This window comes from Typopeltis vanoorti, chromosome 12, assembly GCF_054136105.1.
Source record: "Typopeltis vanoorti isolate ZY-2024b chromosome 12, IOZ_Tvanoo_1.0, whole genome shotgun sequence".
NCBI lineage: Eukaryota > Metazoa > Arthropoda > Arachnida > Uropygi > Thelyphonidae > Typopeltis > Typopeltis vanoorti.
Genome location: NC_143560.1, coordinates 60,151,818 through 60,165,909, shown reverse-complemented (window position 1 = coordinate 60,165,909; position 14,092 = coordinate 60,151,818). Strand labels below are relative to the sequence as shown.

The following is a 14,092-nucleotide window of genomic DNA, read 5'->3' as shown; positions in this document are numbered from 1 at the left end:
GCACCAAGAGATGGTAGCGCTTATCATCCCGTCTCTTCATCGGTTGTCGCCTATAATTAGTGATAGACTTGGGCCAGCAGTCTCCACCGGTAGTGAAACAGTGGACATTGCTTTAGAGACCTACTCAATCTCGAAAATTTAGACAAGCCGAAAACAGCCTTGCCTATTCTCTATACGGGAATAAAAGGCGTTAGCTGATTATTTATTTATTTTAATTAACTAATGTAAGTTTTATTTTCTTTGAAGACTACTAATGTGTTCCTCTTAAGGCGCTTGACAACAGTAAACCTTAAAAGTCACTTGCTCTAACACCTTGGAGGAACTCAAGTGACGTGTTGAGCCGGTTTTGAATATCGTTATGCCTATCTGTTTCATCCTCGTAACAAGGATGAAATATATTGGTGTTAAAAATACTAATCGTTATTCAGTTCATATGCTATTTATCCCTTTAATTAAAAAAAAAAAAAACATTCTTTTAACAATTTCGGTTTTTGTTGTATGGTGGCGCTTCTGTGTTTTTGATTGATTGTTATTTTACATTAATTCTGGAGTTTGTGTTGTGGATTTAGTTGTGTTCTGATTAAAAGCCGTTTCGTTTTTTTTTTGTTTTGTTTTTATTGTTTTTTTTTATTAATGTGATGATGTCGACATATCATCAATAAGAATCTCGAATGATGTCGAAGCTAGGTGTAAACGTTTTCATGCCGAGTTAACCACTGCTGTCTGCTCATCTGACATTCTGCTATTAGGGTTTGTAACAGTTACCGCTGTTCCTTCACTTATTGTTATTGTTATATATGTGTTTCCATGGAGACAAGATGTCACGGAAGGACTACACCAACAATTATCAGTTATTTACACAAACCTCATTCATTGACCACTATCTAAGCAAAATATGTAGGCCTTGCTAACTATTCACTTACACCGTTTGTACTTGTTATTTTTGTCATGTATTGAAAATTTTCCGCATCAGCCTTAGAAAACTCCATTTGTGACTTGTACGTTTCTATCATCTTACTTTTCAGCCTAACAACTAAATTTTGTTTATATCCCCTAAACTTTCAAATCTGTTCTCATATGGAGCATTCCACAGATCTGTCGCTATCTTGGTTGCTTGTGTTTTTGTTCACTTATGCAACTTACTCATCCTTAAGGAACCTAGGCTTCCAGATTTGTGCATGCACAGTAGGCTAGATGTGACCATATCACTGAAAATTTCTTCTGAATTCAAATGCCTGTCTACCATTAAACCCAGATCTATAGCCTCATGAATTTCCTGATAGCAAAGTTCTGTCAGTGTGGTACATAGCTTGCAATATTTTCTTCACGAAGTATGTATTGCTTCACTTGCTGCATTAAACTGGTGACTATAATCATTTGCACTTGCACTGGCCATTTAAGTCACCCTGCAAGATCATTACATTATATAGATAGTTATCTGACCACAGTTGGCAACCAGTTTTCTGAAACCAGCAAATTGAATGGTTGGTTAACTGATGATATTATACAGTTATAGGGTGCTGTTTGGTCACTTATTACACCAATCCATTCAAGAATTAGTTAATTGAAAATTGGAAAATTAAATATCTCTGTGTATGTGTGTCGATGTGTCAGTCTCTTTCTATATATGAGAAAAAGTAATTCGATTTTAGATATTTCATATATGTATATATAAATTATCCAATGTTTCATAATGAGACTGGTAGCCATGATGGGCAGCTATGGGATGTTTTTATGTATGTTGTGCCAATACACAAGAGGTTGGTTGATCAACCTATAGTACATTAGTACCATGTATGGGTGGTGGGTTAGGAAAGGAGAAACTTGTTTACATTTAAATGACTGTAAATTGTATTCCTTGGGAAACACAGTGTGTGTGTGGGGGGGGGGGGCTGTTCCACAGTTCAGCAGTTGCAGAGATGGAGGAGGAGGAATTATTGATGTTATTTCAGATGAGCATTTCCCATGGAAATATTTGTAGAATATACATATTGCAGAAACCAAATGTCTATGCGAAAGTTGGGGGGGGGGGAAGAGTTGGTAAGAGATGGGTTATTAGTAAGTCTAATTGCTCTCCTCTGTATTGAGCCAAGCATTTTGAAGGAGCTTTTAGGGGCCCCACCCCCTTTGTGGGAGCAGTATTCAATTGATTTTTGATTTGTATAGTGTAAACAGCTATTCAGGGGTGAACTAACATTTTGAGCAAAAGAGAAATCCTAGTTTTTTTGAAGCTGAGGATGCAATGGTTGTGATGTGTTTATGCCAGGAGAGGTTTGATGTGAGGGTAATTTCAACAAGAGAGATCTCAAACTGTCTGGAAATTTGGGTATCGTCAAAAAGGATACTGGAAAAAAAAAAAGGTTCCTTTTTATAGGAAATATGACAGAACGGGTTATATTAGGATTGAAATTGATGAGGTTATCTGAACCCCATTGTAGGATGGCTTGGAGATCGGAATTGAGAGTAGTGGTGGTGGTTGATGCTCTGTAGGGTAAGGTTTATCAAATAAAAACAAGGAGTGTAATGTGCTGTCATCTGCAAAACTGTGTATTGGGTTGAAGGTCAACTGAAGTAGGTCATTGATATATAGCAGGAAGAGGGTTGGTGAGAGGACAGAACCATGTGGAACCCCCAGCATTAATTGAATGGTGAGAGGATAGGGAGCCATCCATTGTCACACACAGTGTGCATCCAGACAAAAAGCTGGCAATCCAACTACAGAAGTTCTGGGGCAGACTAAATGATGGTAGTTTGCTTAGTAAGCCTTTGTGCCAGACTCAGTCAAAGGCTTTGGAGATATCAAGTGCAACCACTTGAGATTTGCCAAACTTCTCTATGGCATTTATCCAGAGATGGGTGACATATGTGAGCAGATCTCCTGTTGATTGGCAGCAATGGAATCCATACTGGTTGTCGTTTATTAGGTAGGTGTCTTCAAGTTAGTGTAGGAGTTGAGAATTGACAATTTTTTCCATTACTTTAGAGAGGATTGAGGTAAGCGAGATAGGACAATAATTGGATGGCAGTGACTTGTCACCCTTCTTGGAAATGGGTTGAATATAATGCACTCATCAACCTGAAGTTTGCTTTTCAGATTTGTGTAAAATGTAATAGTTCCATGGGAACAGTAAGTTGATGAATTTTTTTACTGTTTCTCTTCCAGCATGTGTGGTACTACCTTAGGTTGTAATAGTTTGAGGGCTGCAAGCTAGAGATGTTTAATAATGTGTATTGGCAGTTGATTTCATTGACTTTGAGAGATAGTAATATCAACTTCACTGACTTTAAAAGGCCAGGTTAGCTTCTGAGGACTGTAGGATAGAGATGTTTGTATTGATGGTTCTTGATACTAGCATGAGTTTTTTTTTTTTTTTTTTTTTTTTTTTTACCTGAGAATTTTAAAAAATTTAAGCATTGTAATTTCACCTTGGGGACATCCATTTTAATTATCCAGTACTAACATATTTACATCCTGAGCTATATTCACCAATACAACAGTTGTACCTTGACAGAAGTTGCCACACCTTAATGTGTTGTTGGCAAATCACTTTTTACGTGGCATTGTACAGCAAACTTCTGGTCCAAGAGTGTGAATAGTTTTGCTTTAAGTCTTGGCTACCATTCTCATCATGGCTGGAGTTATGCATAAAGTAGACAAGCTGCTTCTTGTCTAGCTTAAGCTAAGGGCCTGCCTGACATGATTACAATGCCTCCAAAAAGCTGTAAAACCTGAAATTTACTCAGCAGATGGGCCTCTTTCTTATGTTATGACTTATGGGCCACAGCCACGGTAAATCCATTCCTGAGTAAGTCTTATTATGAATTTTGATACCAATTATTACATGACACCTCCAAGGACTCATTGCGGAGGGCACTTTACTGTACTCCGCTACACACATCTAACCATATTGCTTGTTTCAGGAGAATTTATAAGTTTTTTTTGTTTCTTTCTTGGAGATTTTTATTTGTTGCTTATGAAGCCACCATAATGAAAAATGAAATATATATGGGTTAAGTGAACTTAACCCATATATATTTCAGAAGTATAGAATTCTCCCTTCCATTCTCCTCCTTTTTATATGTATATACACCGTTATGTTCATAGAAACTGCATCAGCTGCTGTAACCATATTTTTTTGGTAATTAAATTTGAATACCTATTTGAAAACTGATAATAACATAATAATTGGCACAAATAATGAAGAAGGTAATATAACATTTTTATTTTTGATCAATATTTGGTTCTTTTTAGTATGAGATGTGACATAATTAGGAAATGACAGTAAACTTGACAAATTTGCAAATATTTCAGAATGGAATGGATGCTGATATTTTCACTGGAAAAACAAATACTGGTATCAAAGTTTAGTTTAACCACACAGTTTTACTAACATTCACAGCTGAAAATTCATTTTTTGTTGTTTAGTACTTAATGGGTCCTCTCTTGCCTTTATTGCAGCAGGGCATTGACAAAATGAATTTCCTGATGGATGTGACTGTCATGGTTCATAGCCTTATAATGGCTTCATGGAGTTCCTGAACAGTTTTTGGCTTCTTCTTGTGAATTTTCAGTCTCCATTTGGTACCACAAATTCTCAGTGGGATTGAGAAGATCTGGGCTGTTTCCTAGTTGCTGAATCGAGCATTCATTGAGCCCACTTATTAACCTGCAACAAAAACAAAAACTAAAGTTTTTTTTTAAGTAGTAAACTCAATTCATATGGGACATTTAAGGATTATAATAGCATTACTTACTATTTTTGCCGTATAACAAGGGGCAGAGTCATCCTGAAAGATGCAGTTCGTCGTTATGGTAAACTGGTCTCTGATAGTGGGCAGAAATTCTAAAATTTTCTGTTACACTTGTGCCTTTACTGAACCATTTGTGAAATGCAAGCAACCAACATCATGACATGATATGCAGCCCCCCAGATCATCTGACTGGCTGAGAATTTGACTGTTGACACCAGACAGTTGAATTTTTGCCCATGATTGTCTTCAAACTGTCTGCCATTAGTTCCCTGCAGGATACATTTTTTCTCATCATAAAAATTATCTGTAGTCCAATTGGCAATGCTCTTTGCATCAATTTAGCTAATCTCATTTTTTGGTTAAAAATGAGATTAGGGCTTCTTTTTAAGGCTCCTGGCTATCAGTCCCTGCCGAATGAGTCATCTCCTGATAGCTACAGAGCTTTCCATAACTTTTGTTTGTTATTCCCAGTCCCATTTCAGTTCTCTGGATGATGCATGCCAGTTTTTGAGCCAGAGCTGCTTTAGAACTGGATCTTGGTATGATGTAGACAGTGGCTTTCTTCCTGTCTTCTTCTTCCTTTCAGAAGAACCAGTTTCTTTCACTTTCGACAGCAGCCATACCACAGTAGTTGACTATAGGACACCTTTTTAGCTATTTCACGAGAGGATTAGCCATCTCTGTTCATAGCTTGAATTGCAATTTTTCTGCAAGGTGTTAACTTACATAACTAGCTCTAGCGATCTCAGTACAAAAATGTAAAATCTACCTTAATAATAAATTTAGTTTAATCCTTTATCCAAGTGTGAGCAAACAAAGTTTGCATAGTGTGATAGTTTGCATAGGAGAGATGTTAACTTGCTCCACCTTTGCAACGAGTTGCCCAGTGTTGTACCACCTTACCCCAGTCCTGAAGATACTTTCAGGCGCAAACTTTGTTTGCTCACACTTGGATAAAGAATTAAACTAAATTTATTATAGTCTAACCAAGTGAAAAATAAACTTTCAACATCTTTCTCTAAATCCAGAGTAATTTAATAAAAAGGTGGCACACTGTTTGGCAACTCCTATAGGTAGAGATGATCTTGCAAATGCTTCTGCCTGGTATCTCCACTTGGGCCTGGCTCCCACTGAAGAGACCTCAATAAAGATCGAAACTAGTCTGGGTAGTGGCCATTCCCTTAATGCATAACATTATACATATTCACAAGGAGATGTGTTTTGCATTATGGGAGATACTGATATAGGAGTGATGTTAACTTGCTCCACCTTTGCAACGAGTTGCCCAGTGTTGTACCACCTTACCCCAGTTCTGAAGATACTTTCAGGTGCAAACTTTGTTTGCTCACACTTGGATAAAGGATTAAAATAAATTTATTATAGTCTAACCAAGTGAAAAATAATCTTCTAAAAACTACCTCTTGCTGACTATTTATACTATAAAAAATTCTGATGCAATAACTGCAAGTATTACATTATACAGAAATCTGTGGGAATGATGGATGATGCAATACAACAAAATATCTAACGATAAACATGAAAATGACCATTTAACTACTAAAAACTATAGTTATGTAAAGTGATGCAGTTTCTATGAACATGAGTGTCGTTACACGTCAGTTATCAGAAGTTAAGATAATTAAGAGATCACTGCATAAATGTATAATGTACTTTTTTTTTTTATTATTTTAGGGAAAGTGGTGTACTCATAAGTGAGGAGGGGAAAAAAGGCTATTATTGTATAAAGGTTGTTTGATATCTTTTTCTAGGGATCTTATTGATTTTGTGGTCTACATTTGTTTGATAGTCTTTTGATTTATTTATAAATTTAATATTTTTAAGATTTTTTTTTTATTCACAGTTATTATAACCAACCTTCATGATAATCATTATCTCTCATATTGAATTTTAAACTGATTCACAGCACATTCTGATAATGTATTCCTGCCACTCTTCACATAAAAGTTTTTCATCACAGCTTCAGAAATGGCATGTACTTTCTCACTTCATCTTCCACTCTGTATAGTTCTCTCTGTATTAATCCAGTAACATCCCTTCTTGAACTCATTTCCGTTACATTTTATTTTGAATTTTAGATACGTGATTGTTTTTGACATTTATTTTAAGTTAGCTAAAAGTGTTTTTGGTATTATTTTTTCATTGTAGTGGATATTTTTGGCATATCTTATTATTATAAACATCAAGACTGATTTCTGTGAATTATACTCTTTTCTGTTAGGAGGCAACCAAACATTTGCTTCTTTAACAGTATAATAAATGAAATTATATATTCATATTTCATAACCGAGAAAAGCAAATTAATGTTCATGCCAATAAATTGAAGTTTGAGAAAGTGTGCATTATTGCTGTGTATGGACATTAATGTGCCTTTGTAATGAGATGTGTAAATATAATTCTCTTAGAGATATGATAATATGATGTGGAGGAATGAGGATCAGATCACAGATCTGCAAATTGTCAAACTGTGTCATGCAGACCACAGACAAGGTATGCAAAAGAGCATGCAGGTAATATATTCTGTCTGTATATATTACCTGCTAGAAGTATCAGAAACAAAGGAGTAGAGTTTGTTGCTTTGGTTAATATATTGGGACCTCATATTGTAGGTATTAGTGAGACCTGGCTATTAGAAGTAAAACGTACTAACTTGTATTGAGTACAAAGGTTATAGTATATTTAGGAAGGATAGGCAAGAGAGGAGCAGGTATGCTGCTTATGATATAGATGACTTGAATCCAGTCCAAGATACAGACATAGGACACATCGGGAGGCACAGGGCTATCCACCTTATCCTCGGGATGGGTACGGTTTAGAAGGGCTAAGGATAGCTCCGTAACAGGCCACTGGCCTAATATGTGAAGGGAAGAAGAAGAAGTTTATCCTTAATGTATTAATTTATACTAGTATTGCAGTCATAGGTGTCAATTCTAACTGGATTCAAGTATAAATTAATACTGGAGGCTGAGTGAGTTTGAAGCCATCTCGTGTGAGGTGGAGTCTAATAACAAGATTAAATACATAGTGCAATGTTGTTACAGATATGGTGGATCAGTTGCTAGTGATGAAAAAGTACATCAGCATATAAATACGATGGGTGTGAAAAGAGTAATCATAATAGGATACTTGAAATATCTGAACATTGATTGGATATCTATGAAATCGCATGGGAAGAATGAAACTGAATTTATAACGTGTTGGGAAACAACTTCCTCATGTAATATGTGACAGAAGGAACTTGAGATCAAAGAGTGTTAGATCTGATTATAGTGTCATAGGGAGTTTCAGTTAAAGATGTAACTATTCTGCCTCCAGTTGGTGACAGTGATCATGGTACTCACTTGGGAAGTAACTAAGTTTATGTATGTTCCATTCAGAAAAGGTTGCATGTTGAACTACAAAGCAGGAAATTATGATCACCGGAGGGGTATGCTGGGTTCTGTGCCATGGTATCAATTATTAGATGCGAAGAACATCGACAGTGTGTGGGAAGTGTTCAAAAAATACTTAAATGAGGCAATATCAGAATGTGTTCCCTAGAGTGTGAAGAATAAATAGAATATGTAACCAAATTAAGCAAGAGATTTGTAAGAAAAAGATGATGTGGAAGGGATATTGTGTGCATAAGGATGATGCCATTTACAACCATTATAAGCATCAGGCTGGAAGAGTCACAAGTGTTGTATGGAAAGCTCAGTCCAGGTATGAAAAGAAACTGGCTGTGCAAGTCAAAGACAACCCAAAAGAATTCTGTCATTATGCTGCTAGTAAAAGAAAGAATGAATTTAAAAGTATAACTCTATTGAATGCAGGTGGCTGATGCAGAAGTGATTGTTCAACTAATGAGCAGCCATTTTGCTAAAATCTATGAACCTGGTATATGCAACATTGAACTCACCACTACCTCTTCACAGGATGAGGAAACTCATGTGAATGAGGAGGAAGTACTAGCGCTGTTGCACAAACTCGATAAGAATTTTGCAATAGGAACTGATGAGATAACAGCATGGATGCTAAATGAGTGTTCAGCTGAAATGGCTGAACCCTTGAACAGGCTATATAATTTGAGTCTCAGAATGGGGAAGATTCCACAAGAGTGGAAAGAATGTATGGTAATCCCATTGTACAAAGGTGGTGCAAAGACCGATGTATCCAACTATGAACAAATCAGTATCTTAGGAGTGGTGGTGGTGAAGATTTTGGAAAAGTTTGTTAGGGCTTGCATTCAGAAATGGATTGACAGAATCTCTACTTTGCAATGAACAGCATGGGTTAACTAAGGAAAGGTCATGTTTGCACCTTGCTAACATTCTATAATAATGTTACCACTGAGTAACATTATTATTATTATTCAAGGAGAATGGATACACCATGATATTTTTGGATTTTTCTAAGATTTTTTTACAGAATATAGCTTGGAATTGGAGAATATGTGATTGTATTATGAACTATTGGCATGGATAAGAGGATAGCTGACTGACAGATATCCAAAAGCATTATATGGGGGGGGGGGAGTGAATCTATAAGATTCGAGTTAACAAGTGGTATACCTAAAGGATCAGTCCTTGATCCATTGTTATTCAGTCTGTATATTAATGACATTGGAAAGGATTTGACATGGCATACAGCTATTTGCTAATGATGCTAAGATAGGTAGAGTAATCAGGAGTGCTGCTGATATGCAGCACTTGCAGAATGATTTAAATAAATTGGAATTGTCGGCATGTGAAAATGGCTGTCATTTCAATTTTAATAAATCTAAAAGCATGCACTTTGGTATGATTAATACCCAATGTTGTATTATATTGGTGGGATTATGCTCAAAGAAACAGGCTAGGGATCTTGGAGTTTTAGTAGACAGGAGGTTGAAGTTCAAGAGTCACATGGCAAAAATTGTAAATACAACTCAGAGAATAATGGCAGTGCTGAAATGAGCCTTGATATGTAAAGATAAGAAGTCGTTTTGCCTTTTTATTGAGGATGGTCTGAGAAGTTCTCGGCCTAACAATGAAAGAATGAATTTATAATTTCAAAATTATTTTTATTTTTCAACATAATCTCCCTTATGACTAATACAATTATTCCAGCGATGCTCCAGCACCATTATCCCGTCCCTGTAGTGGTTCTCAGTAAGATCTGCAAAATACCCCTCTAGCTGCAATCACCTCTTGATTCGAAGAAAAACACTGACCAGTGAAGAGTTTTAGTTTTGGGAAGAGATAGAAGTCAGAGGAAGCCAAATCTGGGGAATAGGGTGGATGTTCCAACAATTCATAGTGCAGATCCCTTAATTTTCCTATTGCCAAAACTCATTTGTGGGCAGGTACATTGTCCTGATGAAAGATAATTTTTTTCTTCTGCAAACCTGGTCTTTTCTCATGAATTTTTTCGTTTAGTCTGGTTAAAAGATCAGAATTATATTCGCCAGTTATTGTTTTACCCTTTTCAAGATTATTAATAAACACAATGCATTTAGCATCCCAAAACACAATTGCTATGACCTTTCCTGCTGATGGTCATCCACTACCACATAGTACACTTGATTAAGATTTCTGGTGGTGTTACACTTTTTGGACCCCCTTCACGTGGATCATCTTCAAGGCTGGTATGGCCACATTTAAACTCAGCAGCCCATTTCTTAATTGTCAAAAATGAAGAAGAAGAGTTCATAAACTTTTGTAAACTTCAAATGAATTTCTTTTGGTGTTAAACCTTCTTTTACAAAGAATTTTATAACCGCACGATATTCAATTTTATCCATTTCAAGGGATACAGACAACACTTTTGCTTCAGATAGCTATATAAAACAAACTACTTGATAGAATGACTTGCAATTTCACATGGATGCTTATGACAGATGTACCAACGTAAAAAAAAAAAACTTTGCCAATAGTGTTGCTAACTATGGTCGAGGCTGAGAACTTTTCAGACCACTCTTGTACAAGGCCATGATAAGACCTCACTTGGACTACTGCATGCAGGTCTGGTCTTCTGGTTTCTGTGGTGATTCTGATATGGAGAGAGTGCAAAGGAGAGTCAAAAATGATGTCAGGATTGTGGAATACAGATTATGAAGACAGATTGAGAATTTATTGGCTGCAGATATGATTGAGACTTACAAATTTCTGAAAGAGTAATACAGGATTTCAGTTGACAGAATTTTTCATTGTTTTGGAGGGTGTGAAAAGGATACGAGGGTATCCATGGAAGTTGAGAATGAATTTCTAGAAGGTGAATAGGGCTAGATTTTTCTCTCATAGAGTAGAGTGATTGGAATGGATTGTTGTTGGATGTGTGTGCAAATAGCGTAAGAGCATCTATGACAGCTGGTACAAATAGTATGGCCTCCCTTGATGAATTCCTGACTCTCAGGAATGCTCTCTTAATAATAATAATTATTACTAAGAATGAAACAGTTCTAGGAAACAATTAAAAATAGTATTTAATGTTCCCACTGTATCATCTCAGTTACAGAGACATCGTCATGGAGTACAAAATGAGACTTGTAACACACACACACAACGGCAGCAGAAAACTAACTGAAAGACTAGAATCTTAACTAGGTAGGGCATCCCCTATGGACACCTGTTGGCAGCCTAGGGTGTTAACTGGGATCTTGAATTATTAGTGTTTCCCATATGTGTATCAGGTGGGTTAGATGTGAATAAGGCTGTGAATGAGATATCACCATGTATTCTTAAGGAATGTGCACCACAGTTGGCTATATTCTTGACCTAGTTGTTTAATGAAAGTCTTGCAGTGGGTAGGGTTCCTAAGGAGTGGAAAGAAGGCAAAATAGTACCACTCAAGTATGGTTCTTAGAAGTCTCCAGCTATTAGACCAGTTTGTATAACTGTGGTTGTGTTCAAGGTGTTGGAGAGATTGGTAAGGAATAGTATACAGGATTGGGATGATGGACATAGCATTCTTTATGACAGTCAGCATGGATTTGTAAAGGGTATATCCTGTTTTAGTAATTTACTTGCATTTTATAAGATGACAAGTGTGTTAGATAAGGGAGAATCATATACAGTGATATTCTTAGACTTTGCAAAAGCATTTGTTAAATTGCCGCATGATAAGTTGATGTACAAGCCTCAGAGAATGAGAATAGGTATATTATTTAGATGGATCAGAGATTGGCTCTCTGAACGATACCAGCAGGTTGTGTATGATGGAGCAGTGCCTCAAAAAAGGAGGGTAACCAGTGGCTTGCCCCAGGGTTCTGTTCTTGGGTTCCTACTGTTTAACTTGTTTGTAAATGATGTATCATGTGGACTGACTGGGGGGATCTTCAGTTGTTTGCTGATGCAAAGTTGGGAAGAATTATAAGTAGTGCTGTTGATGTTAATTCCCTTCAAGAAGATTTGAATAGACTTTTTACTTGGACAAAAGAATGGGTGTTATAGTTTTAATATCAATAAGTGCAAGGTGTTGCATTTTGGAGTGCAGAAATATAAGGCTGTGTACTATATCGATTGCACTGTACTGCAGGGAGTGGATGAGATTAGAGATTTGGGAGTGATGGGTGACAGTAGACTGAAGTTTAGAGGGCATATAGCTAGTGTTGCAAAGGTTGCACATTGTAGTGCTGCTATGATAAGAAGTACTAGAACATGCAAGGATAAGGAAGTGGTTGTGCCACTGTACTATCTAGTCACCTGGTTTGCAGTGTGATGTGGAGTTGGAGAGCGTGCAGAGGCAAATGACTATGTCGGGACTTCAGAATGCCAGCTGTGGAGAGGGAGGTTGAAGAAATGTGGATTGCAGAGTTTGGTAGATAGGAGGAAGAGAGGTAATATGATAGTCATTTAAGTTAGTGAGAAGATTTTATCAGATTAATCCAGAGGGGATTATAAAAAGAGTAGAAGGTGAGAGGAGAAGAACCAGTGGTCATTCCCGGAAGTTATGTAAAAGTGTGGTGAAGAGGGGTGTGAGGAGCAGAGTTTTTACATGAAGAGCTGTCAGTGAATGGAATGCATTACCAGAATGTGTTGTTAATGCAAGTAATGGTAAAGATTTTAAAATTCTATATGATAAATATGTTGACAGTTGAATGAACCTCCAGTATGACTGAAATGAAATTACACCCTTGATGAGTTATATCATTACACCCTCCTACTCCATGGAGGGTGTAATGATAATAATATTTTGGGAAGTTTAACAAAAAAATTAACAAAAATATTACTTTTTTTATATATATTTTTGTCTGCATTGTCACGGATAAGTGCAGGTCTGTTGTATAATTTTTCAGTAACTAATAAAATCTAAAGGAAGTACTGAACAAAATATGTCTTTTGCAAGTATCAACTGACTTCCATTAGGGCTGCATCTCATCAATGGCATGATTAAATTCCAACCATGTGATTGAACTATTTACATAAACATTTAAACTCAAATAGTTTGAACCATGCTGTCAGAACTCTCCTCTCAACTTCAGAATGATTCATGTCTTAAATTCTGTCTTCAGCAATAGCTTCATCACCCATGCATGCAACTATACGTTATATAGTAGTTATTTAAGGAGAGTGCTGAAGCACTCTCTTTAAATAACTGCTCAAATCTACCACTGCAACTTAAATTGAAATTACTGCCAAGATTTGGTAATTCGTATCCTTTTAAATGTCAATGCCAAGCAATAGTGTGCTTCCCTCCCCTCTTCCCACCTTTTTTTTAACATAATTCTCTAGTAGTCAATCATTTTACTTATCTAAATTTGTTAATTTTGGTATTTCAAATCATTTTCATTTTAGCTTTAATTGTAATCTCATTTTTGTTCTTAGTTTTTTCTCCTTTTGATTATTCTGATGCACTGATGATGTCTTGTTAATTTCTGGCCAAAATATTTGTAGTAATAAAAATGATTATTCTTTTAAGTTAAAGGGGTAATAAATCCCTCACTATTTCAAAGCTGAATAAGAAACTCAAAGATCGAAATATAAGAGTTTCATGCTGAAAAACGTTCAGCGATTCCAAGCGTAAGTCAACTGGTAGTAAAATACTAGGGCAACTCGGAGCAAAGGTGGAGCAAGTTTCGATCACTGTCCTTAATATTTTCTCATAATGTAAAATGCAGCTCCTAGGAGATGTATTACTGTTTTACATTATGAGGGAAGGTCACTACCCAAACCGGTTTCGACCTTTATTGAGGTTTCATCAGTGAGTAGGTAGACCTGGATAATACCAAGGTTTAAGTGAACAGAACTTAAACTATACTTTACTATACGAATTGCCAGAAAGGTGTACCCATATATTATTATTACAATACAGAGCCAAGAGGCTATTTTTTTTGGCGACGTAAATTTAGTTAAGGGGGTAATAA

At 36.3% G+C, this 14,092-nt stretch overlaps 1 protein-coding gene across 2 annotated transcripts in view; it reads left to right on the top strand.

The window, feature by feature from the left end:
- Positions 1-565: 565 nt before the first annotated feature.
- The window catches only part of Tmtc4 (Transmembrane O-mannosyltransferase targeting cadherins 4), a 390,299-nt gene continuing 376,772 nt past the window's right edge, over positions 566-14,092 (top strand). For both annotated transcript variants that reach the window (XM_090402208.1, XM_090402207.1), the window contains exon 1: positions 566-750. The gene's annotated coding sequence lies outside the window, so the exon portion shown is untranslated. The remainder of the gene's footprint in view (positions 751-14,092) is intronic.